Genomic DNA, 25647 nt, shown 5'->3' on the forward strand with positions numbered 1-25647 from the left:
ATGGGGTTTTTTGCACTAATAAAGTTGTGGAGTTGTAAAGTATTTTGTCTAGTGTCAATTATATCGTCAGTTATCGTTATCGCAAATTTTCAAATGTATATCGTGATAAATATTTTTGGTCATATCGCCCTGCTCTATTATCAGGATTGTATTAAATTCAGAAATAATCCATCTGTTTAAATTTTTGCTGAAACAAGTCCATATTACATTTTTTTAATGAAAAGACGCCGACCAACAAAGGGTTTAAAGTCTGTAGTCATATAAAAAAATATGGAAAACACATCAGTGACCCTTTGTTACAACAAACACAAGTATGATAGCTTATTTTGAATTCTACATTGTTGTGATCTGAGGGGTTTTTGCTGTTCTGGTAGGCTGAGTTTTGTATTCCTATTTTATTTCTTTATTATTCTCACAGTGAGTTTGATTCATTGATTGTGATGTCTGTCTTTACCACATGGTGTCATTAGAATTAGTTCATGAAGTTCACTGATTTGTAGATGCCAATGTTTGATTCACTGTTCTGGATGAGTTTTGAATCTTTAGTCTTCATTTAGCTGCAGTTTCTATTTTGAGTTTATTTGTCATCTGTTTAGTTCCTTCAGTGCCTCCCCAACTCTTCTACCTGCTGCTCGTCGTTCTGTTGTGTCTTTGTGCTCCAGTGTTTCTTTGTCTGAATGTGCGTGTCCTTGTCTTTGTCTTTTGGTTAGTTCCTGTTTTTCACACCTCGGTGTATAAATAATCTTGTCTCTTTCCCTTAGTCTTTGTCAGAGTTTGTGGTATGTTTCTGGTGTTTGATTCTACAGCCCATCTTGCTTTTAGATTTCTGTTGGCACCTGTGGATTTGGTGTATTTATAGGATTACTCTGGCATTAAATAAACATGTGTAAAACATTTACTTGCGGTAAATGTTCAAATTTTTAAGAAGTACATCATAATCTGCAGCTAAATATACTCCACAGAGCAAATTAGCCCTGTTTAAGTAATGTTAACTAAGCCTCGGTGCACTACTGCTTTTGGAAATTACAGAGTCCTTCCAAAACTATTCAGAACATGATTTTGAATAAGCAAGTCTTCGGCAAGAATCAGACAGCTTAGGCCACTGGCAATTTAAAATAACACAGGGAGAGACCTACAGATACTGTATGTCTACAGACATGTCTCTGTTTTCATGAAATTTGATGAAAAATAAATTAAATAACAGGAAGGTTGAAGATTTGGACTGGGATAGTTAGAAATGAATGGCAGAGATAGTTTGGATATGTGCTAAGGATGAATGGTGGGTATACTGTACTAGGGATGTTGAGTATGGAGCTGCCAGACAGGAGGAAAAGAGGAGACTGCAGAGAAGATTTAACAGACGTATGAAGGAGGACATGCAGAGGTTTGATGTGACAGAACAGGACGCTACGGAGAGCGTAAGATGGAGGCATATGATCTGCTGGGACGACCCCTAAAGGGATCAACTGAAAAAAGAAGAAAGATACTAGCTTTAACCTGTCAAAGACAAACTCAGAAGTAGGTGAAACCTCTTATCCTTTATCCCCTCGGAGTCATTTGAAACTTTACCATTATATAATTTTGGATTTGAGCATTTATGGTTACTTTATCCATATACAGTATGCAAGCAAACCCTCACTATGACTTTAACAAATAAAGTCACACTTTCTTAATTCGATTATATAGGGCTGTGCGATATGACCAAAATCTCATATCCCGATATAAGAATTCCATCGTCCCGATAACGATATATATCACAAAAATGTAACATTTTCTGTAAATTCTGTGGCAGCTCGTCTTGCATGAAGTGTTTCCAGCTGCACGTCATGTAGCTGGAGTCGAGTGTTTTAACCGATGCATGAAACTATACATTTTTAGACATAAGTTGTAAAGGCCGCCGTTTTCTTTGTGAGTATTTATTGCACGGCGTGCTGCGGGGAAAAGCCTGTTCTAACGTTTGAGTCTAAGGTTTATTTTTTAGCACCTGGCGGCTCTTTTTTAATTCTCATCCATAAATAATCTGCTCTTTTACGTGATTCCGTTTATTTTGAAAAGTCTCAACAGGATCTTGAGCTTTATTGTGAAAGGTTTATGTGGAACAGAAACAAGCGGACACGCGATGCTGTTACCGTCGTTGTTGCTAACCACAACGCATAAAAACAGGCGCTTGTCCGTCCATAGTGTGGTTATATAAAATATATGAGAAAGAGAGAACTTTAAGAAATTAATATAGCCACTACAGTGACCATCAAAACGATGAAAAAAAATATTGCAGTAAACAGTTTATTTTGCGACACCACGAAACAAACGATAGCGTAAAATGAAACGATAGACGTTTTTATATCGTCATCCGATATATATCGTTATATCGAACAGCCCTAAGATTATATTTTATATTTCATTAAATTATTAACTGCTGTTCTGCATTTACCCCAGACATACATTCTCACCATTGCCATCATCAACAGCTCTGCTGGGCACACTAATCCGAATTAACAGTAGGCGGTGATTCTGATGACCCAGTCCAGTTATCTAAATGTACCTACTGAGAAGCAAAGAGCATAATTACGCTAACCCCGACTATAATCGCACTTTCTTGATGAGAAAAATGGGATAATCATCTCTCTTACAGCACGCTTTCAGGCACAGGGGGAACACAGTAAATGACTTAAGTGTGAATAGTGTGATTTAACAAATGAACAAAATTACACTATTTTGGAAGCCAAATCTTTGAGCCTTGAGTTTGAGAGAATATTTCAGAGCAACTTGCAGGAGACAAACTGACAGCGCTTCTAGCCATGCAGCTGGGGAGAACTGATCAATAGCAACAAAAATATTCTGCTACCTGCACCTCAAAATACATCTAGTGAACAGTGTTTGTTTGCATAAACAACTCTCCTCCACAGTGCATTAAAATAGCTTTGCTTTATTGGATTTCACCCGCGGCTCTCACAATCTGAAATCAATACATCTGCACCATCTAAACATATAAATATAATAGTTAACATGAGAGACAGTGAAAGTATTTCTAAGATGTTTTAACTGCCTTTTTAAAATCTTAACACTGACTAACACACAGTACTAATATTTCCCACTCACAGTAAAGGAAATTCATGCTCACAGGAACCAGCTTGCCTACAAGAATCTAACATCTCCAGGTAGATTTTCCTAACACAATGCAGTGTGTGATGCAGCAGATAATCACTCTTAGAAGTGTAACAGTGTGATAAATGGATGATGTCTGTAGTGGTCTGTCAGGCGTTAGGGGTAGTCTTGCATTAGTATGCACAAGCACCACTTGATTTTCTTTTTAGCGTCGCTGTATTCGCATCACACATTAAAGCAAACACCGATCAGGTCAAATCATTCTGCTTAGCTACTCTTGTACTTGCTATAAAAATAATTCTTTTTCCAACTTATTGGACAGCAACGTCTGATGTATGATGCTCATTAACTTATGACACACAAGACACAAATAAAAATCCCACTGTAAACCTCTCCACATAAATACCACCTACACTAAAGCACAAAGCTCAGAAAGCACCGCTCACACATTGGAGCTTAGCAGAAAGCTGTTCTCATCCCGCTCAGAAAGAAACATATTCACAGAAGAATGGAGGATGAGGATAAGAAAAGCATCCCAAAGACCCCAAATGCTACAGTCAACATAACACAGGATCGGTGCAACTGTCTCTGAGACACAACTAAACCATAAGCTGTTAATCTAATACAGCACAAAAGAACAAAATGAGACACACAAAGCTTCCTTTCTTGTGTCTATAGATACTGGGTTACTGAGTATGTGTTTCAGTAACCTCACTCAACTGCTCAATTTGAATAAGAAAAATCAAACGTTTTCATGTATTTCTGACACTATGCCGTGTTCATCATTCCCTGAGGATCAGCAGAATGTAACAACATGTTAAAGCATTGGTTGGCAGGAGCAGATGTCCCTGAAAGCTGCAGGCATGGAAAACATTTGGAAGATGAGAAGGAGAAACAATAACTAGCCAGAAGGTAGACAACAGAAAATGGAGCACTGGGAACTAAACAAAGTCTTCACAATGTAATGTTCATATTTGCAGAATGCAGGACCTGAGGGTCTTATGGAGAAAAGATTCAAAAAAATTAATGTAGCAAATGTTGTACAGATTGCCTTTTTATGTATGTTTTAAAGTGGAAAATTATTATAATTGCTTATATTGTGCACTATATCTATTTATATTCCCACTGATAATATGAATATAATATTCTAATTGCAAATTTAAATAAAACCCGAAGAACTACCAGCAAGTTTCCCAAAACAACATATTATATCCTAAAATGCATTTTACAAACCCTCTTGTGGCCAGTTTCTGATCCAAACCACATGACCATGTTTATTTATAAGTTTGTTTTGCGGCTACATGATATCATAATTATATTCAATCAAAAAATTTGATTTGTTTTTCTGAAGTCAGGAGCTGTCCTGCTATTGAAAAGGTCAGATTTGAAAAAAAAAATTACATTATAGTTTATTGCTTTTTCTTCTGACTGACAATTTCGAGTCAAATGACATGCTTGCCTGCAGCAGCTGTCACAGCCTCAAGTTGTCACTTTGGACAGACAATCAGGAGACCAGAAAACATTAAAGACATTTTATAGCCATAACTCTGGACTCATCTAGCACCTTCCTGATGTAAATGCTGTCTCATGTAATCTAAATAGAGGCAGGGTTTGGCAATGAGTTTTCTAAGGTAGGAGCTGGAAGCTACAGATGCCAGACCAAAAGGCTGAAAGCAGTTCAGACAGTATGAATTTATAAAAAGAAATGTTGGTAGATGGTAGATTCTATTAGCTGCTGGTATGAGTTACAATTAGGGCATGCCTTCTAAAAAGGACATTATTGCACATTTAATGTAAGTGCACTATTTAAGTTTTCAATCACGCAGCTATTAATGGAGGTCTACTGAATTATTCAAGTGGATTTTTCCAGAAAGACTTGCATAATGTGAAGCAGGTCTGGTTAAAACACCAACATAGTCACTAGTTTATCAATTCAAAGACCTAATACATACACATGGCAATTGTCTCCGATTCTGTTTCATCGTCTAATAACTTAATTTGATGTTTCTTTGCTGTTGTTGTTTTTTTATTTCTTTTCTTGTTAATCACAAAAAAAGAATTTAATCTCTGGTTAAATGCATTCACCAAATCAGGTTTTAGGACACCTGGCTGTCAGTGAGACAATCTTTCTCTTGGTTTTCTTGAACTCTTGAACTGAATGTACCTTGTCATGTTAGAAGGGTCTCCTCGCCGGGAGGAGAATAAATTACAAGCAGTGGTACTGACTTGAAGTACTCTGCTGGAGTGAATCAGACGGCAGGTCATTGAGTTCAAGCTGAACATCACTGAGTCCATTATTCACTTTGCAAGTCGTGATAAAGAAATCATGCTCTCACTCTTCAAATCTTCAAACTGTCTTGTAAACGGACCATGCACATGGATGTGTAGATGGTGGGCTGATGGTGCGATATCGCGCAGCATTGGGATGTGGGTAAACATGTTGTCTTCATTTGCCTTCAGAGAAGCTCATGAAACCTCTGGCCAGACTATGTATTTCATGTGCAAAAATCCCCTTGCCTGTGTCCTTGGCCTAAGGCTAACCAGGACACAAGATGAACTGGTTGCTCTTTGCTCTGCTTCTAACCAAGGGTTATGATTCTCATATGGGATGTGAAAGATCCCGTGTCCAACTGCAGAACCAGCCACCAAATTAGTAAATTCCTGGTTTCCCCGGATAAGGGATGGAAAATCTTGCAGTTATGAATATTTAATTTAGCAGTGCTGTTACACCAATAGCAAATGCAAAATCTGCCATCCAGTCTGTATCAGAGAGCTCAGGGAATTTTTTTTCACCTCACAAAACACCCAAATCTCTGGGTTTTGGTCTTATATTTTAGTCCTCTGCCCAGACTGAGCCATCTGTAGTCTATATCGACATTCTCAGTCACATCCTCAATAAATCTGAAACAAACTATCGGTCATCCAGTGCTCTTTTCTTTCTCTTTATCTTAGTTGCAAGAACAACAACATGGTTAACTTGCACAAAACCTCAAGCAATGCCAGCAATAACCATGGGACTACCAGCATTGATGACAGTCTCATTCTTGTCTCAAAGTCTTTCTTCACAAAGACATAAGGATATAAGAAGACAAGTAAGTGGACTGAGTTAAACATCATAGCATTTGTTCAGAGTCAAAGAGGAAAAGAGAACGCATACTCTTCATCTTTCATTTGATGCTCTGGATATTCTGTGATGTCCTTGTTCGATCTTCAAGCATATCAGCACTGCAGAGTCCACAGAAAACACTATGATAAACTTCCACTCAACTTGCTATTCTTGCAATTTCATTGGATGTTATGCTATGTTAGTCATAGCTAGACCCCATTCTGACGACTTAATGATGTTTCCTTGTTTTCCCTTTCATTTTCAGCAACTTTCCTCTGTCTGTTTTTTTTCTCTCATATTTTGTGGATCCTTCACCTGGCTCCCAGTTCTGCTCATTCTGCAAACCTACCAGTAATCAGCTCATTAACCTCCCAGCCAGCTCACCTGCCTTCCATCATCTCACAATAATTACAGTATATCTAGCCTGGCTCTCCACCCATCTCTCTCCATATTGTATTTTCTACTTCAGGCCACTCTCAGCCCATTTAAGGAGTTGTCTCTAGTCTAGTGTTTAACCACTCTGCCTAACCATTCTCTCTTGTGCCCTGTCACTTTCCTGTCCATCTCTGCTTTCTCTATTTACCAGCTCCCCACTCTGTAGACTCATTCCCCAGGCAACCCAGCCTTAATCATCTCCCTCATCATCTAAAGTTAAGACTTCTAATTTGCAAAATCTCTTGTTTCTGTCCTGTGTTTGGATTGCAGCAGAAACAAGCTGCACTATTCCAACTACAGATGTGTGAAGTTTAGTAAAGATGCTTTGCTGCTTATGCAGCTTATTTAATAATGCTCAGGATGAATTTGATTTGATAAATATTAAAAATATATATATATATCCTTCTCTATGGTCGCTAAGAATATAGCTGCTATAAAATATAGTAAAAAAAACATAAATCCATGTTTGTTCAGTCTTTAGTGTGAGTTCACATATTTCACAAGTAACTAACCTACAATCACTTGTGTCAATCAATGCATAATATTGCTGCATTAAGCACACAAGAAAAGAGAGTTAACTCTCCAGTCTTGCTTTAAACTTATCCAAATGTTATTAAAGTTTGAAGCTGTTTCATTACTGACTTGCCATTGACCTAACAGGCCAATCAAAGATAGCCTGAGGGCTGGATGTGGCCTGTGGGCTGAACAATACCCTGGCCACGATAAAGGTCTACCTGCTGCCGTGAGACTACAGTGCAGACAACCCAAACCCACCATTAACGTAATTGTGTTTTCATCCCCTCTTTGCTCTCCAGTGAGCAGCAGGCCAGCGTTGCTTATCTTGCTGACATTTCACAACAGCCTTGTCTCTGCATAGATGTGTGTGTGTGTGTGTGTGTGTGTGTGTGTGTGTGTGTGTGTGTGTGTGTGGTGAGAGAGAAAGCAGGGTTCTGCATGAAGTCTGACAGTTCCTTGAGACACAAATGCAGTCTTACTACTGCCACTTTGCGAGTTCTGTAAGTAGCTGACAAAAAGAAAGCTGTATATACAAACACTAATTAACAAACAAATCACACTATATCCCCGCTGAATACAGAATGTGAATATGACTCTTTATTATCCTGTTAGCAATTGCAACCTTGCTGCTTGTCTTGTTAAACCAGATTTCCCACGTGGGCTCTTTATTTGTGGATAGAGACGCTTGTGTCCCTGCATAATTTAATTATGTGATTTGGAAGTACAAATCTTCTGGTCATTTGAGTTTGCTTTTCCTAATCTTTCACAAAAGGCAAGCTTCATCTTTTTACTTTTTCCTAACACTAAATGCATTGGTTTGATTATGCATATCAAAGCATATGACATGCATATCAAAAACATTGTCTTTTCCTACGGTTTCAAGATTAACATGGTCTAAACTGTGCATTTTTGTGCAAGTGAAATAGTAACACAAGATACTGAGAAGTTAGAAATGTATGTAGCGATTGCCTGAGATGAAGGAAAACAGGTCATCACAGTCGTGGGTTCTGACTCATGTCTCCTGAAGGCTTGTAAGCAATTCACTGAAGTCCAGGCTTTCCAAACCCAAAATGTATCTCATTACGTCATCATAATGCTGCATCCCCACGCTGGTCTGGCCCTGGCCTGGATGTCGCATCCATTCTGTCATTTCATTATTTCTGACAAGCTGGGGTTTCAAAAAAAAAAGATGGGTTGGATTTATACCACTGGCTTTCCCTTCTGTTCATTAATCACTGCACCATGGAGGCTTTGGCCCAGCTTCCACCAGCTCTGAAATCACTTTGTCACAGAATTAGGGTTGAAGTCTTTTCTTACAACAGAATGACATCATTTTAGTTGTTGCTTGCCTTTGCTTTGGGGGACACAATAAGTTCAGTGTCTGGCTATGACACTAAGTATTCCCATAAACTGTATATAAAAAAATCAGATGAGGCTTACAAGTCAGAACCTGGCAACCAACAAGCTGATTCAAGAGCTGTGTATATGGCTAATCTCTGCACAGACAGGCAGACCAGCTGCACTGCCCACTTACCTGCTGTTGCTTTGCTACTTACTACAAACGCACGGTCAGGCCATATTAAACAACATTGGAGGTTCTAAACAGTCAGAAGGCAAAATGCTCCAAAGGTTTGAAGACATGACTTCATGACAGCCCAGAACACAATGACACAGTTTCTAGACATTTTTTGAAACATCAAGAAAGTGGAAGAAGGGACGGTGAAGTTCAACTGCTAAATACAGACACCAAACACACCTGTGCTCTCTGATGGCTAAAACATGTCCGAGTGGTGAATACCATGTCTTTAGTTACAATTTTTCTCCTTTTGGTGAGTGATAAAACTATTTCTACCCATTCTTTTTCTTTTCCCCAGCAAAGGTGTGTTAAGATTAATCACCTGAAAGCAAAAGTACAGCCTAATTGATCAATCACCTACTAATCTGAATCAGACAGACCCTGACATAGCTCATCTTGTTGTCTTTACTAGATGGCCGCTTAAAACAATTATTCATTAAAGAAGTGGCCCTTTCTGTTTGATGTTGTGCCGCTGCTCTTTTTCCCTGAACCGTGACAAGAATAATATTATTTTTGATAAAAATGTTAATTTCTTCTGACATTAACATCCCCTGTTAAAGGCAAGGTGGAGTGCTGCTTCTATAACTTGTTATGTATTACAAGGCGCTTTCAGAATAAAAGAAAATAATTCTACTTTTATTACCTTTTCCTGCACCTTTAGAGTTTTCTTTGTCAACACTTTAGTGGTGCCATAGTGTAGTAGTTTACACAGTCACCTAACAACGTCACAACTCCAGCATAAAAAAAAAAAAAAAAGGCGGCCAAATCAAATATGTGGCACTACGTGCCGTGGTGACCTCTTGTGAGTAAGGCGGCAGCTGAAATTGACTTTCTTTCATTCTTTGTTTCTTTTATTTACTTATCTTTGTGTGATTTTGTTCCAAGTGTTCCATTTGGCACATGTAAAATGTATGAACTGCTTATTACAGCCAAGGGGTCCATTTCTGAACGTATGTGAAAAACATTGCTTGGAGAGTGAGGGGTGGTTTTGATACTCTGCAGTGAGTTTTCGTCTGCTGATTTGTTTCATTTTTGCTTCACTTTCTGGTGTGTATTTAAAAAAAAAAAAAAAAACAACAACACACATTTGGCATAGCTTGCATAACTGATGCAGCAAAATTATGACTGATCTATTCAGGAAGTTCACTTTTTAATTGAAGAGCTTTTTTAACTGGCTTTATTTGCTGTATTATGAAGTCAAGAGGGTTAATATTTGCATTTGTTTTCTCTGCATTATAAATATATGCAATAATATATTGTTATACGTATTTTTTTTTCCCTTGGGGTGTGTGTGTGTGTGTGTGTGTGTGTGTGTGTGTGTGTGTGTGTGTGTGTGTGTGTGTGTGTGTGGAGCTGAAGGTGAATGTCACGTCACACCAGAGGTGACAGACCCGAGGTTTGTGTGCTGTATGAGTAATGGGAAGGTTCGTGCCACCAACGATGCCCGTCAACCCCTCAGAGCACGATGTCTCTTATCACTAAACTCGTTTCTGCTTCCTGACCTTTCAACAGTCAACCGCTAACCTTTCTCAACCCCCACAGAACCCCAGCAAAAGAAACCATTTCTTCTTTGCATATGAGGTATGCTGCAGAGAATTGAAGAACAGAAATCTGCCAGATCGATGGAAAAACTAAGGATAAAGGAGCGGATCAATCACTGTTAAATCAAGAATGTCTAGCTGTTGAAAATTACCACCAGACTCTCTTCAGCTCTAAAAGATTTCCATCATATTTCTGTTATTTGGGTTTCGTCACTCAAGCATGTATTGTTTGCTTCTTCAGCATCACCCCGGAGCATCAAAGGCCTGTGTATTCAATGTATAGCTTTGATACCACCTCGGTACTACAATGACAAGTGTTTAACTAGCTGGGGGAAATGCCATCAAAACCAATACTGCTATAACAAGTAATGAAAATGTGATGACATTTGTTTGTTGTCATGATGACAACATGGTAAACAAAGTGGAATATTTAGCTCTTTCAAAACCAGATATTTTTCTTAGGAGTTGGCAAATAATAGCCTGAAACACAATTCCAAGTGTCGCTTCATGTCCACCTCAATTACTTTAAGGTCAAAACATATCACTCCATTGTTGACAGCTTTTTGTATTTCCCTCAGGTTACAACAACCATCTTAAAATTGTGTTTTTACTTACTTTTACTTCCCTTGTAAAAGGGACATTTATAAAGAGAAACTTCACAATTATAATTTACAACTGAGGAATGCAAGGAGGTCCTACTTCTCTGACATCATCACTAAAAACAGCCATAATGCTCGGGTCTTATTTTCTACAGTTGACAGGCTAACAAACCCTCCTGTGTCAGTGGCAGCTGAACTTCATTCGACCATGGCCTGCAATGACTTTGCCAAATTCTTCACTGAAAAAATCCAAAAAATTAGACAAGCAATTGGTACATCAACAGCAGATCCAGGATATGTACTGTGTCCACCAAAAAACTGTTTAAACACCATGAAACAGTTTCAACCTATTAACAGCAAAGACCTGGAGGACATCTTAGGTCAACTGAACTCCTCCTCCTGCTGTTTAGATGTCCTGCCAACAAGTTTTTTCAAAAAGGTCTCAAAGACTTTAGAGTCAGACCTGTTACAGATCGTCAACTTTTCTTTACTATCAGGTGTGTTTCCAGAATCACTAAAAACTGCTGTAATCAAACCTATACTGAAAAAGGACAATCTTGACAAGACACAAATGAACAACTACAGGCCAATCTCAAATCTCCCGTTTTTAAGTAAGATCATTGAAAAAGCAGTTTCTCAACAGCTCAGTTACTTCTTAAAACAGAATAATTGCTACGATGCCTTCCAGTCAGGTTTTAGACAGAACCACAGCACTGAAACCGCTCTGACCAAAGTGTTTAATGACATATGTCTGAATACAGACAGTGGAAAAATGTCAGTCCTAGTTTTACTGGATCTCAGTGCAGCATTTGATACAGTTGACCACAACATATTACTCAAACGACTGGAGAACTGGACAGGTCTTTCAGGAACTGTACTAAACTGGTTCAAAACATACGTAGAAAACAGGAAATACTTTGTATCAATAGGTAACTTCACATCTGAGCAGACAAGTATCACATGTGGAGTTCCCCAAGGTTCCATCTTGGGACCCCTTCTGTTTAACATCTACATGCTCCCACTGGCACAGATTATAAACAACAACAAAATAAACTATCACAGCTATGCAGATGACACACAAATATATATCACAATGTCACCAGGAGACCGAGGCCCTGTACAGGCTCTTGGTAAATGCATTGAGGAAATCAATGACTGGTTGTGCCACAATTTTCTCCAGCTAAACAAAAACAAAACTGAGGTAATAGTCTTTGGCGCCAAAGAAAAACGATTACAGGTCACCAGAGAACTTCAATCTATACATCTAAAAACCACAAACCAGGCGAGAAATTTGGGTGTAGTGATGGATGCAGACCTAAACTTAGAAAAACACATTAAGACAATAACAAAGTCAGCTTACTATCACCTCAAGAATATATCAAGGATAAAAGATCTGATGTCTCAACAGGACCTGGAAAAACTAGTCCATGCATTCATCTTTAGTAGGCTTGATTACTGTAACAGCATCTTTACAGGTCTACCTAAAAAAATCAGTCAGACAACTACAGCTCATTCAGAACGCTGCTGCTCGAGTCCTCACTAAGACCAAAAAAGTGGACCACATCAGTCCAGCTCTGAGGTCCTTACACTGGCTGCCTGTCCGTCAGAGGATAGACTTTAAAGTTCTGATGCTGGCCTATAAAGCTCTGAATGGTTTAGGACCAAAATACATCAATGACCTCCTGACCCAGTATGAACCATCCAGATCCCTCAGGTCATCTGGATCCGGTCTTTTATCAGTTCCCAGAGTCAGAACCAGACACGGAGAAGCTGCATTCAGCTTTTATGCTCCTTATATCTGGAACAAACTCCCAGAAAGCCTCAGATCAGCTGAAACACTCAGTTAATTTAAATCCAGGTTGAAGACTCACCTATTCTCAGCTGCATTTGAATAAAGCACCAAATCCACACTTTAAGCTTAAATTTCAAAACTTACATTTAACTACTGATTTTATCTACTGTTCTGATTTTATCTGTTTTGATTTTATATACTGTTGTTTGTTTGTTTGTTAATTAGTTAGTTAATTTGCTTGTTTTATTCAATTTTAAATCATGCTTTTTATTTGTTCTTGTTTCTAATGTCTCTGTAAAGCACTTTGAATCACCTTGTTGTTGAATTGTGCTATACAAATAAACTTGCCTTGCCTTGCCTTGCCTTGTTGCTGTCATGAAGAAACTGACTTCAGATTGTTTAAGTGTATTGAGACAATCGTCATTTGATGTAATCAAAGTTGCAAAAATGCTATTGATATTACTATTACTCCTACTACTACTACTAATAATAATAGGTTTTTATGGTATTAAAAAAAATAAAAAATGAAGTAATTAATTAAAAAAAAATCCCAGGTTATTTCTGAAACAACTCCAGCCGAGACTGCATTTTTGCAGTTTTCACAAATATAGATGACAAGGAATGTGTCATCCTCCACCGCAGCACAAACCCCAGTCTGCAAATGCTTGTGTTGTTTTATAGTTCCAAAATATAGAGACCAAAATGACAGTTTGAAGATAAATATTGTGCAGCAGCAAACTTCAGAGAATAAAGTCCCTCTGTTTGTGCTCTAGTTCAAGATTCTCAGTCTTATGTTTTGGTAGCCGGTCCAGTCATGCATGTGGGTTCCATTTATGCAAAGACAACAGTTAAAAATATCATAAAGAGAAATTTTCAGACAAGTACTGTATAATTTGTATAATTATGTGCAATATCGTCAGCTCAGTGGAGAGTCTCTAGTGCATGTTTGCTGGTATCCTCTGCTCTTCATTTAATATTGCCTCTTGACAAGCCTTTATTCAATCTGCAGGTATTAAAAATGTACAGACAAGAAACAATTATATTTTAAATAAAGACAAATATTTAAGTTGGAACAATAACTCCAATATTTCCAATATTCTCCATCTACACTTGACATGATCACATGACAGCTGTCCTAATCCACCAGTGTGTACATGTGCGGGTCATTATAATAGCTTCTACTCAAAAATATGCTGACTTTATGGCCCAGCTAGTCTTTTCTTCCCAGGAAGGTGAAACACCAATACCAGGAAATGGTTGCCAAAGTTGAAAATTAATAAATTTTTTTGATCATTTATTTTCCTGGCATCGAAAAGGTGCCGCTCTTGGCAGCAAAAATTTCCTCCTCAGTTGCCATATCACAATGGTGAGCGCAGGAACACCAGAGTGCCAGCTTTTAAAACTAGATGACGTTCAGCTGTTCTCACTTTTCAAGCCGCTGGGCTTCCAGAGCATGAGCATCATTAACATGTTTGAGAAAACCAGCACACATGGATTAATACTCAGGTCGATCATGGCACAAAGCAAATTGCAGTTATTTAAACGGGGGTTCCAGGCAGCTAAATTCTGTTTGCTTTTCCTGTAAAGTTATCATATCCCATAAAGTAACTAAAGCTACATTAATGGGAAATATGAAAGCATAAAACACATTTTCTATCGGATGAGATGTGCATATAGATGACCTCAGCAGGTTAAATGGACTCCACTTCTTGGCTATTTTATTAATGAATTGCTGCTGCTCCTATTCCGCTGGTGCCTAGCACTGCTCCTCTAAAGCTCTAAACACACCATCTGACATCATTTAAAATCTGGCTCTCTCTCAGTGCATCAGGGCTGATGCTTCTCAGGAGGACAGAGAGGGGGATGACTTGGCTGCCTGTAATTCAGGATGAAACTCATTCTCAGTAATTTTCCAGCAGAGAATGTAAAACCACAGGGTTTTGTTGTGCTTGCAGAAAAATGTGAAAGTGTGATAACATATTCTATAATGACAAAAGTGTAAGTGGAGGACGTTTTGATAACATCATCAGCCTCTGCAGGGGTGCGGCTGACACCTGGATGCTATTGGAAGAACAGCGGCAAAGGCAATCAAAGAACAAATCAGTGGCTGAAGGAAAAGCGAGCCCTCCCAGATGCTTATCTCAGACTGGTCTTTGAGGAAGTGCAAAGTTGACTGGTTGGTATCCATTACATGTGCAGACAAGAGGTGAATGATCAGAGTGCTACAGCACTTCTAGCTGGTTATAAAGCAGCAACATGAAATGGGATCTGTGATAGCAATAAGGAATACTAAACAAGATTCCTATTATAACATCCCACAAAAACTATATTTTACAGTTCTAGAATCAAAAGAGTACAAGGAGTTTCTTGACCAGGTAAATATGGACTGTACTGCTAAGCATTAAGGTTTTATCAACAATGGCATAAGTTAACTATGTGAAAAATAACTATACAAATGTTACTATATCAGACTTCCACGTGAAAATGAGAGCAAATCAAGTTATTAGCTTTAGAGAAGCGGCTGTCTGTGGTTTGTGATGACACTGAACTTGAGTCTTTGACAGAGCTCCACAGATAGCTAATATACCAGCGTCACACTCAGACACCTCATTAAGGTCAATTACATGTAGGTGTCTGTAATTATGGAGAATAGAGGGCATTTTTTAGAGGCTCTCTCAGCTTTAGATATTCTCTTCATTTGCCTTGATTCATACTGGCATGAAACTATTCTGCTTATGAGGAAAATTTTAAAAACACCCAGTAAATTTTGGAGTGGAACAGAATCACCTCGTTTAAAAATACGTGATTAGCAGAGGACGCATTCTCTGAGTGCCCTTACAGCTCAGTCACAGCTTCAGTCATTTTGTTTTGTAACTCTGCAGTTTCAGAAAGTGTTGCTCTCATCTACCTGCTTTCCCAACCAGTAGTGTCACCTGACACTGTTCCTCTTTCCACTCACCTTTCTACTCAGCTAAAAATCCTGCAGTCTACACAAAGGTTATATATTTGGTTTTTCCACTAGTTCAGCATATAGTCTCCTATACAGTGAATCAGCTAATTTCAGGTGCTATAAATGTTATCCACTACATGCTGCTCTAAACAAAGGCACATTACACACCAAAAAGTAGGGCAGAGAAGTTGCACACTACAGACATCAAACAAGACTTCTTGCACTTACATAGAGCTCCTGTCACTCTTCTACCAGCTTGAGAAATGTGAACAGATTTGTATTTTTATTCTAATGTTGTGGAACGAGATATCATCTATAGCACTTGATTATCCAAAAAATGATGGCACAAAGCGAGTATGCAAGTAGAGTCTTAAATGTAACAAGGGTTTCCTAGGGGGGTCCAGTTCAATTCAATTCAGTTTCATTTATCTAGTGCCAAATCACAATCGCAATCTCCTCAAGGTGCTTCAAAGTATGTAGCAAACATTATATTGACACATTTACACAGACCAATAACCATGTTACAATAATGTGTCTACTATTTTGGATGCGTGACAATGTGCCATCAAGTGAATAACACTCCAATCACAGAGGCTTAGAGACTGGTCAGTGGCCATCTGGCAACCACCTGTTGCTAGGGAAAAGCATATATTCTGTCTTTGTGATTGATTTGGTTGCCAGCATACTGCTGCAATTGAATGGATGGGATGAACTTGTCAACAAAAAGTAGTGAAACTGTGAGAAGTGTGACACGAAGCAACAATAGAGAAGTTTTCCCTTCAAAGTTTCAGCGCAGTGCCGCAGCCAACATGTTTCTTTTATTTTGAAGGTGAATCTTTTCCATTGTCAGTTTGTGTCACACGCTTTCACGTGTTATTACTGCTAAGGTGGTAATTAGCGAGTTGAGACAAACGTGAAAAACTACACCCAACCACATTATGTGATATACATACTTTAAAAAAATGAGTGTTATACTGTATGGAAAATAACCTTTGTTCTGTGAATTGGTTTCAGGAGTGGGTAAGACTGAAATTTTGTTCCATTAGGAAGACCAAGCTAAATACAGTCTTGAGGCAGTTTTATAAATCCATTCGGAAAAGCAGCAACTGCTGCTTTGGGCTTTAAGTTTGGTCATTGAGTTGTTATTACTTGTTGGAGATTCAAGGAATTTTGCTCACAACCTGGAATTCTAATCTTCTAATGTTTTCAAAGAGGTTAGAAAGGCTGAATAAAGCAAATATACCACCTTGAAATATTTCCCAACAACTAGTCTAGGTGAAATCTAAACGGTTCACTGCAATAGTATTTGATATTCAGATGTACTGTACTTTGGATACAGGAGAGGGATGAGCATCTTAAACTTGACTCATTCATCCTGAAACGTCACAAGAATAAAGCTTTTTCATTAAATGAATTATGACAAACTAGGGGCACTGTGTTTAAGAAACAACAAATTTACACCTGGTGCAAAAGTCCTCTTGCAGCCCAGCAGACTAAATGCTATGACAGTTACTGCTCCCATGGAAGTAAAGCCCAGAGCCACAGATGTTACTCGGGATACAGAAAGAGGTAGGGACACACAAGGCTTACAACTAACAGAGCCTGAGAGCTACTGGTGTTCAGAAACTGTGACGCAGCACTCGAGGCAAGGAAGTTCAAGGCAGTGAGTGGGCATTAGTGAGATGGTTTTTTTGCTGGGAATTCTGATTATTATTTGAATGGGTTATTTGCAGAATATAAGAAAATTAATTGTATTCCAAAGCTTATTTGTCTTTCTCGTCTGTAAGCCCACTAAAAGAAATTTCTGCAGACGAAGAGGAGAAAATGAATGAACAACATTGTACACACAAAAAATGTCAGTCAACATGATAGAAAGCAGTTGGGCAGCAATGTGTAGACATACACCACAGACAGTGTAAATAACTAACTTGTGATTATTAATGAGTTTCATGTTTTAGTTAATAATATTAAAAACTAGAGATTGAGCACCAAAAGGAATCGTGAAATTGTTTAGGTTACATTTACACTAAGGAAAATGAACTGATGACCAGGTGTTATCAACTTGCAACATCCATCCCTTTTCCAGTGGTTTCAGGTCTGAGACCACTAACCAATCAGGTGCCATCTTCAAACCAACAAAACAGCCATAAAATAGGGATAAAAGAGCAACAATACAGAGTCAACTTTGTATAACTTTTTAGTTTAAATGGGTCAAGTTGGCAGTTACATTCAATATGTTTGCGATAATACCGCGATTAATTGTGATAAATCACAAATCCGTTGTCGTCTGTTGCCAGCCAAGAGTGGACTCGCAGAATCTGCAATGGTTGCGACTTTCTCAACCACAGACTGGGTCAGATCTAAAGTGATCTAAAATACTCATGAGAACTGAGACTTGGGTGGAGCACAGGATTCATCCGGAGAGTTACTTTGTTACAAACTATTCTACTGTATAAACCTGAAGTCTGTAATAATAATAATAATAATAATAATAATAATAATAATAATAATGGATTGCATTTATATAGCGCTTTTCGAAACCCTCAAAGCGCTTTTACAATTCCACTATTCATTCACTCTCACACACTGGTGGAGGCAAGCTACAGTTGTAGCCACAGCTGCCCTGGGGCAGACTGACAGAAGCGAGGCTGCCATATCACGCCATCGACCCCTCTGACCATCACCAGTAGGTGGCAGGTGAAGTGTCTTGCCCAAGGACACAACGACCGAAACTGTCCAAGCCGGGGCTCAAACCGGCAACCTTCCGATTACAAGACGAACTGCCAACTCTTGAGCCACGATCGCCCTTGTGTGTGTAACAGATGACGTGTACGATGTGTAGACGAAGACAAAGCAGTATTAACAGATAATGTCAGATCCAAAGCCATCTGTGTGTTAATGAATCGTGTGAAACTGAATTGGAGTTATGCACCAGGGCTGCTGTCCCACTTTGTGAAGTTTGAAGCTCTTGCAATAAAAAAAATCTTTGCAGAAATGTTATGCACACAGTTTGTTGGTTTTGCTGTGATGGGCCAATAGAGAGGAGAGACAGAGAGAGCGAGAGCAGCCAGCCTCGTGAGTGAAAAGATCTTGACCTGATTGTCATTCACTGCATCATCAACAGTTACAACTTGCAGTCCATGATGCTGAAAATACATTACAGAGCAGAGTCATTTTTGCATATTTTAATTCTGGTAATTCTAAATCATTTGTATTGTAGCATTTGACTGCATGTGTCTAAAGGGGAAAGCATGAGACTGGGAACACTAAGCGTATGAATTCAAGTAATGCTAACATCTTATAAAACAAAGGTAGAAACATGAATGTTGTTCTGTGTTTGCACACTGCTGAGAAAAGAGGGAAGGGGGTGTAGAAATGAGACTAAAAGTGTGAAACACTGGAAAATAAGGCTACGTTCACACTGCAGGTCTTAATGCTCAATTCAGATTTTTTGATCAAATCCGATTTTTTTGCCTGCTTGTTCACACTACAAATAAAATGTGACAGCAAACGCGCTCTAATGTGAACCCTCAAAGCGGCCCACATGCGCAAAAGAAGACGTCACACAACGCGCTCTGTTTAGACCCAGACCAAACAGTATTGTTTGACTGATGGCCTTAATATAAAGACTTGTTTCGGACTTTACGTTTCCCAATTTGCTTTAAGTTATAAAGTTATTTTGTTATTTACATATGGCCTAATAATTGTCCTTATTGCTGTTTTAGAGAGGAGCGGTGCTTCAAAGGATAGTTGCAGATTTCTGTCAGAATCTGCAGATTATACAGTACAAATAAAATGTTCACGTTTCTCCAATGTTGTCTTCCCAACAGTTTCACTGACATCTACACTGGATGGCCCGAAAGCGTTCGCGATGTCTTCTCCGGCGCTGATAATTGCCGTCTGTCTTGTGTCAGAGACGTAAAAGACGGATTTAATGCAACATGACCAGTCCATCAGCAGTCGCTTTCTAAAACATCAGATATGTATCGGATTCAGTACCACATACGAAAATGACCCAGATCGTATTTGAAAATATCAGATTTATGCCGTTCACACTGTCATACCATGATCAGATATGGGTCGCATAGGGTCAAAAAAGTCGGATTTGATGCGCTTTCGCCTGCAGTGTGAACGTAGCCTAAGATGCACCTTGCATCAGGATTCCCCTGCTCCCTCTTTCATTTCAGTGCTCCGATAAGTTCAGCTCAGTCCTGCTCCGTTTCAAAAAACACCAGTGTTATTGCAGAGTAGATTTGTAGGGCTCTAAATATTCAGTAAACAGTGACAGTACAAAGAGTGACAGTACACTGTTTACTCAGGGCAAAAGTGTTGGCACAGAGCTCACAGCTTTGAGCCATCCACGGGTGCCAATTATGCACCTCTTCGGATAACACCCCCCCCCCCTCAAATCAAGCAAGTAAAAAACTCCTAGCAGCAAACTCACACACATACCAGGTGCAAAATAAGACATGCTTTTCTGCATTCAGTTTAACACAATTTGCTGTAAATTGCTAGTTAGAAACCTCAGGAACTTGGCTTTGTGTTTTCTTATCTGATATAGCAGGTATTTCTGCAGGGTACCAGTTTACACATTTACTTAACAACTGCAAGGATGGTGGTTCGAACTGGTTAAAACTAGCTGGGGACACAAATCCCCTGGGGGGTTGTGTGGAAATCTGCCGAATCATACATGAGGACCTACCCACTGCGGCAATCCCCTTGTGACAAAGGAACAGCCAAAACTAGTTTTTACCACATGATGGACCAGATGAGTTGTGGTCATTGGCATAGACTGACTGACTGATCGCAGCATGTTAGCAATCTGTCTGCATTTAATTCTTCGTCTAACCTTCACCAGTCTGAGAGTAGTTGCAGTCAGATTGGGTGACCTTTTTTGGAGGTAGCCTGAGTTTGAGGATTCTGCACGCTCAACCTCTAAGTGATCACAACTTTTGCCATCAGCCCTAGAGAGACAGCAATTACTTGCCAGTTAAGGATTTTCCTGATCACACTAGTGTGACCGAGTCCTTACTGAGGTCACACAATGAGAGGGATGAGGGTCATAACATTTTATCCAATACCAAGTTTTTTTTTTTGTTTTTTTTTTGTACAATCAGAGTCACCCCCTGCTGGCCATTAAAGAATGCAAGTTTAAAGCATTTGCTTCAATTTTTCAAATTCAGGAGTTACCTCCATCTTTTATACATTTCACATCATACATAAAGTATCCAACAAGCTAGTGTTCAAGAAAATGTTTGCTTAGTAACAATACAGTCATAGTCCAGTTTTGTACTGGCAAATAAATGAGACAAACTAGCTATATTATTGCTGGTGCTTAAAGCTTTTATCTAATTAATGCTGTTGATAAAATAGCACAACCTAATGTGTGATAAAGTCATTATAGTAAATATGAGCACAGCTGTGATACGGGCATAAACCACAGTTCCACAACAGCCCTTAATCTAGGATTAAATCTAGCTCAAAGGGTAGCCTGATGTTAGCTTTTTGCTCCCTTATGTAGCTTGTGTCTTTGAAGAGACATGAAATGGATTTTTCATATATAAATTGTTGATTTTGCTTTACCTTGCAACAAAAAAAAAAAAAAAGTGGCAAGCTTTTAGTACTGTGTTCTCAGTCAAGATTCCACCGTCTGTGCCTCTTCAGTACAGCGGGAGCTTGTTCCAGGGATCAGTGGGATAACTTCAACGGCATTTTGTCTTGCTATTGTTCACTATATGTTCATCTTCCTGCAAAAATGGATGCAGAGATGATGGTCTTACCGAAATGCAAAAACAAACTAAGCACGCCATGCTTGTACTTACCATGTCATGTAATGTCACTTGACACATTTACAATTCATAGTACTGCGACTTTACCTCCGAGCCATAATTCTTTCCCCCCTCCCATTCCACTTTCTTTCATCTATGGTTTATAGGCTTTACATACTTAAATTTTCCTTTCATCTTCCGATCCTCTGAGGAAATCAGTGTCAGCCGACAGAATGAGGGAAACTGTGAGATTCATCTGATTCAGTGTAGCATGAATCAACCTGAGATTCAAATTGACACTTGTGTATCTGCAGAAATGCACATGAGCATGTGTGCGCAAGCGTGTGTCTGGATGTGTGATTGGAGGTAGGTCATTTCTTGGTCATAAAAACAGACTCTTGTTCAAAGACAGTTACAGCATCTGACAGGCTGTGTCTAACATGATAATGTGTTTAATGCCCCCGATACATGTGACAAACTACATATATTTTCAAGGAACAACACTCAGCACTTTGAATGCATCAAACAAACAAAAAAATTAACTAACGCTTTATCTCTTTCATTCCGTCTCATTTTTGAGATGTAATATAAAAAAATAAAGTGTCTCTAGTTTTAAGCTATTTTTCTCATGTCACAGAAATCATTGAACAGTCACAAAGACAGACAAAGACTTGTCTTCATCGTCATCAGAAATGCTTTCACCATTAAAATTTATTCAGGTTTCTCACAAATATGGGAAAAATATAAAGCGGTGTCTCTCGAAAGCTTTGATTTTGATCTAATTCTTAGCTCTATGTTATAAGGGGAAGGGAACTAAGCCATACCTGCAAGCGATTCTTTTTGTTCTTTAGCCCAAATCTCACTCCTGCCTTTCCAACAGGTTGAAAATTTAATGTGTTTTTAGGCATCCTGGAATGTAACCAATGTGCACTCCACTGTGTAGAGAGGGAGAATGTAACCCAGTTTATTTTCTGTAGCTGTAATTTATATATTTATGCTAAGTGCCTCACACGCAGGCTGCCGATAGATGCTACAATTTACCAATGTTCCCTAAACACCTTACAATTAGGCTGTTGCTAGAAGGTATTTATTTTGGATGAGCATATAGAAACAGTCAGCCAAATGGTGAAGCTTCATCAGGCAGTGAGCAACACAGGAACAGACATCTGTTTTTAGAGGGGTGGCAGGAAACAAAATAAATACTTAAAGTCACTGAGACTGAAGATTTTGTTTGTGCATTGGTGCTTTGGATTAGGTGATTCGAGTGTGATTATATAGCTTCCACACTCTGGCACGTCTTGCATTTGGGATCGCTTGTGAATAATGCAGGAACCCCTCCAGCCGGTCTATAACACCCAGCACCCTTCCCACCCTATTCATTAAAATCAGACCAGCAGTGCGTCAGTCATGGTCTCGCAGAGTCTTAAAATTGGATCTTTATTAATTGCATCCTTAACCTGCTGGTCTGTGTGATTTTTAAACAACAGAGCACTGCCACTGTCAGAGAATGGTGTGTTGTTAGTCCAATAGCTCTGCAGGTTTTCTACTTTAATAGAACAATATACACAGCAGCAGAGCCTTTAGCATATATGTACTGTTTACTGTTAATATGTACTGTAATATCTTTCTGAATTTGCTTAATCCTGAAATATTAGTAATGGTCTTTATTGAAATAAATGGCATCTTGCTTAATTGCAGTGTAAGCAAGTGCATGGAGTTCTGGGTCATTCAAAGAATATTTAAATAAGATAAAGTCGTGTAAAAGTAATTTTCCTGGGTTGCAATTCAGTCTGCTTGCAGTTTAAATGTGTAGACATATCTCCGTATTTAAAACTGCAAGTGAACGTATCTGAACAACATGGTAAAGGTTTGACGATAATAGCAGGGAAATGCCTGCCGAGTAAAAGCTTTTCAGAATTATTGAAAACACTATCAGAGCCACTTAAGTAAAAACCATGTCAATAGAGGGGGTTTTCAGTGCAACATTGAAGCGGAAGAACAAAAGAGAGACTAAAGAAAAGGAAGGCAGAATTATGTCTGATAAAGACTTTTGTTTTTCACAAAAGAAAAAACGCCTCGCTTTGAAATTGTACAACTTTTGGTTTTGTTTACCCAGTAAATGCCAATGAAAAAGGACTAAAATTAAGTGTTTCAAGTCTGCCTGCACAGATTATGTATAGTTTTTAATCAATACGTTTAGGCCAAAAGAGTGAAGGGGGGTAGAAATATTCCAGATATATCTGAGGTGCTCTAATTATTAGAAGATTGATTATTATCATTATTTTTATGTGAATGTTGTCTAACACAAGCCTCAGACTAACCCTCACATCCAAAAAAGATCATCTTTAAACCTCAACCACTTGTGGAAATTGTCATCTGACTAAGGGAAAAGTGGCTTTGATTCTCCAAGGGTTTCCAACACTAATCAATCCACTCTGCTGATTGCATCACTCAGTGCAAAGATGGTTCATTGCACCTGTCATCATTACTTGTATTTACTTTCAGCTTCACCATCTGGGTATAAGATTATTTTAAATGTGTTTCTATAATAAAACACAACTCCCAACATCAACCAAGCAGCAGCAAACCTTTTAATTCACAGTGGTTTGAGGACTTATTAAACATTTATGATACATCACAGGGGTGAAAATCTATTCTACAACAAACAAACAAACCACATTGTTTAATAGCTATGAACATGTAAGTTAGTTTAGCATATATCCTAATATAGAAACATTTTGGACAATGCATTTTACTATTTGCATATCAGAAAGGTGTCTGGAAGTGGCGAAAGCAAAGGCTCAGCTATAAATGCAACAATTTCAGTACAGCCCAAGCTGTACTGCTAATTGTGTTTACTGCTTTTTTTATTTCCTATCTACATATCAACTGATTATCAAACTGAATTAAAGCTGGGCTGTAACGGAAAGAAAGTTAGAAGTTCTGCACATAGGTTATTAACATTTTAAAATAAAGGACTATGTATTTGTTCCCTTTTTTGGAACATTAAAAGTGAAAACTTTAATAGAATAGGACATAAGATGATTTACATTATTATGTCAAAACACAATTAATGGAAATGCAGTTTAAGATGGAAAAATGCACCAAACTTCCTCATTTATAGCCCTGCTCTGACAAAAAAAGAACATGCACAATACCCCCACAGCTATTCTTCATTTCTGGACAGAATAATCCAGTTTTTTTATGCTTTTCACCTCTTTGAATGAAGGACAAAGAACTTCATAGAGCATTAACTGAGTAAAACAAAGCAAAAGTTAAGCAAAAAACACCCATTTAATGAGCTTTCTCTATTACATAATCTATAAAAATCAACATCAGTTATTTGCTCCTTAAAATCATTACGTGAGTTTACATTCAGAATGCAATCAGGTTAGGTATGAATATATGATAGTGGCCAGCTGGGCATCCAGGATACCCAATACTGAGGTTCCATCACAGGCAGGTCATTGTTAAGACGCAGACCCATATCGGCCAGATGGACTGTGGAAGTAGTTCCAGTAATGCTGAACCAACGGAATCAATTCTCCTTCATGCTGTCAGCTTGCACAAGCTGCTACTAGAAACCTACTAAATTTCTAGCCTAATGCTGTTGACAGATGAAAATATGAAGTGGAGTCCTGAGGTGAGAAAGTATTGGTTGTTATGTTTTTATGTGCCAGTGCAGTCAAATATCTAAATGAAATAACCGATTTCCATCACATTACTTCACCACAGAAGCTCCCCAGCACTCCAACAGCCTTTTAGCAGCTGGTTAATCCCTTGTTCAGATGCCCAGTATGATGACAGAACTGTGCAGTTTCCCTAAAAATTCAGTAAGGTTCTTCAAATACTTTCTAAACAGAATCACCGTTTCTGTAACCAGCAGACTGTTCCATAATCAAACCACCAGCAGTGATAATTATCTAAACAAAAACACAAATAAAAATATGGAAAAATATATCGATCATTTCCAAGCTTTCTTTTCTCGTGCTGAAAATTACTATAAAAATGTAAAAGAACATAAAGTTGGGGCGTTCAGTAGGCTAGTAAGCAAAAGCTTTAGAGCATTAAAATCAATTGCATTCCCATGCAAATTCCCATGTTTAATCAAGCTGCTTGGAAATGGAGATTTTCAATTTACTGCCGAAGCCTGAATTGATTGCACATCAAATGTTTAATTAAGCCTGCACGAACTGACAGAAACTAACACTAGTGTCTAAAGTCGAGCGATCAATAAGCATAAGCTGCGATTTGCAGCA

At 38.5% G+C, this 25647-nt stretch overlaps 1 protein-coding gene across 3 annotated transcripts in view; it reads right to left on the reverse strand.

Moving 5' to 3' along the window:
* Positions 1–25647, reverse strand: part of rap1gapb (RAP1 GTPase activating protein b) — a 110799-nt gene that overhangs the window by 84704 nt on the left and 448 nt on the right. The gene's annotated exons all lie outside the window — the stretch shown is intronic.

Source organism: Aulonocara sp. 'chitande type north' Nkhata Bay, linkage group LG5 (assembly GCF_057382095.1).
Source record: "Aulonocara sp. 'chitande type north' Nkhata Bay isolate Kocher_YH1m ecotype deep benthic linkage group LG5, A_spYH_male_GT1.1, whole genome shotgun sequence".
NCBI classification, from domain to species: domain Eukaryota; kingdom Metazoa; phylum Chordata; class Actinopteri; order Cichliformes; family Cichlidae; genus Aulonocara; species Aulonocara sp. 'chitande type north' Nkhata Bay.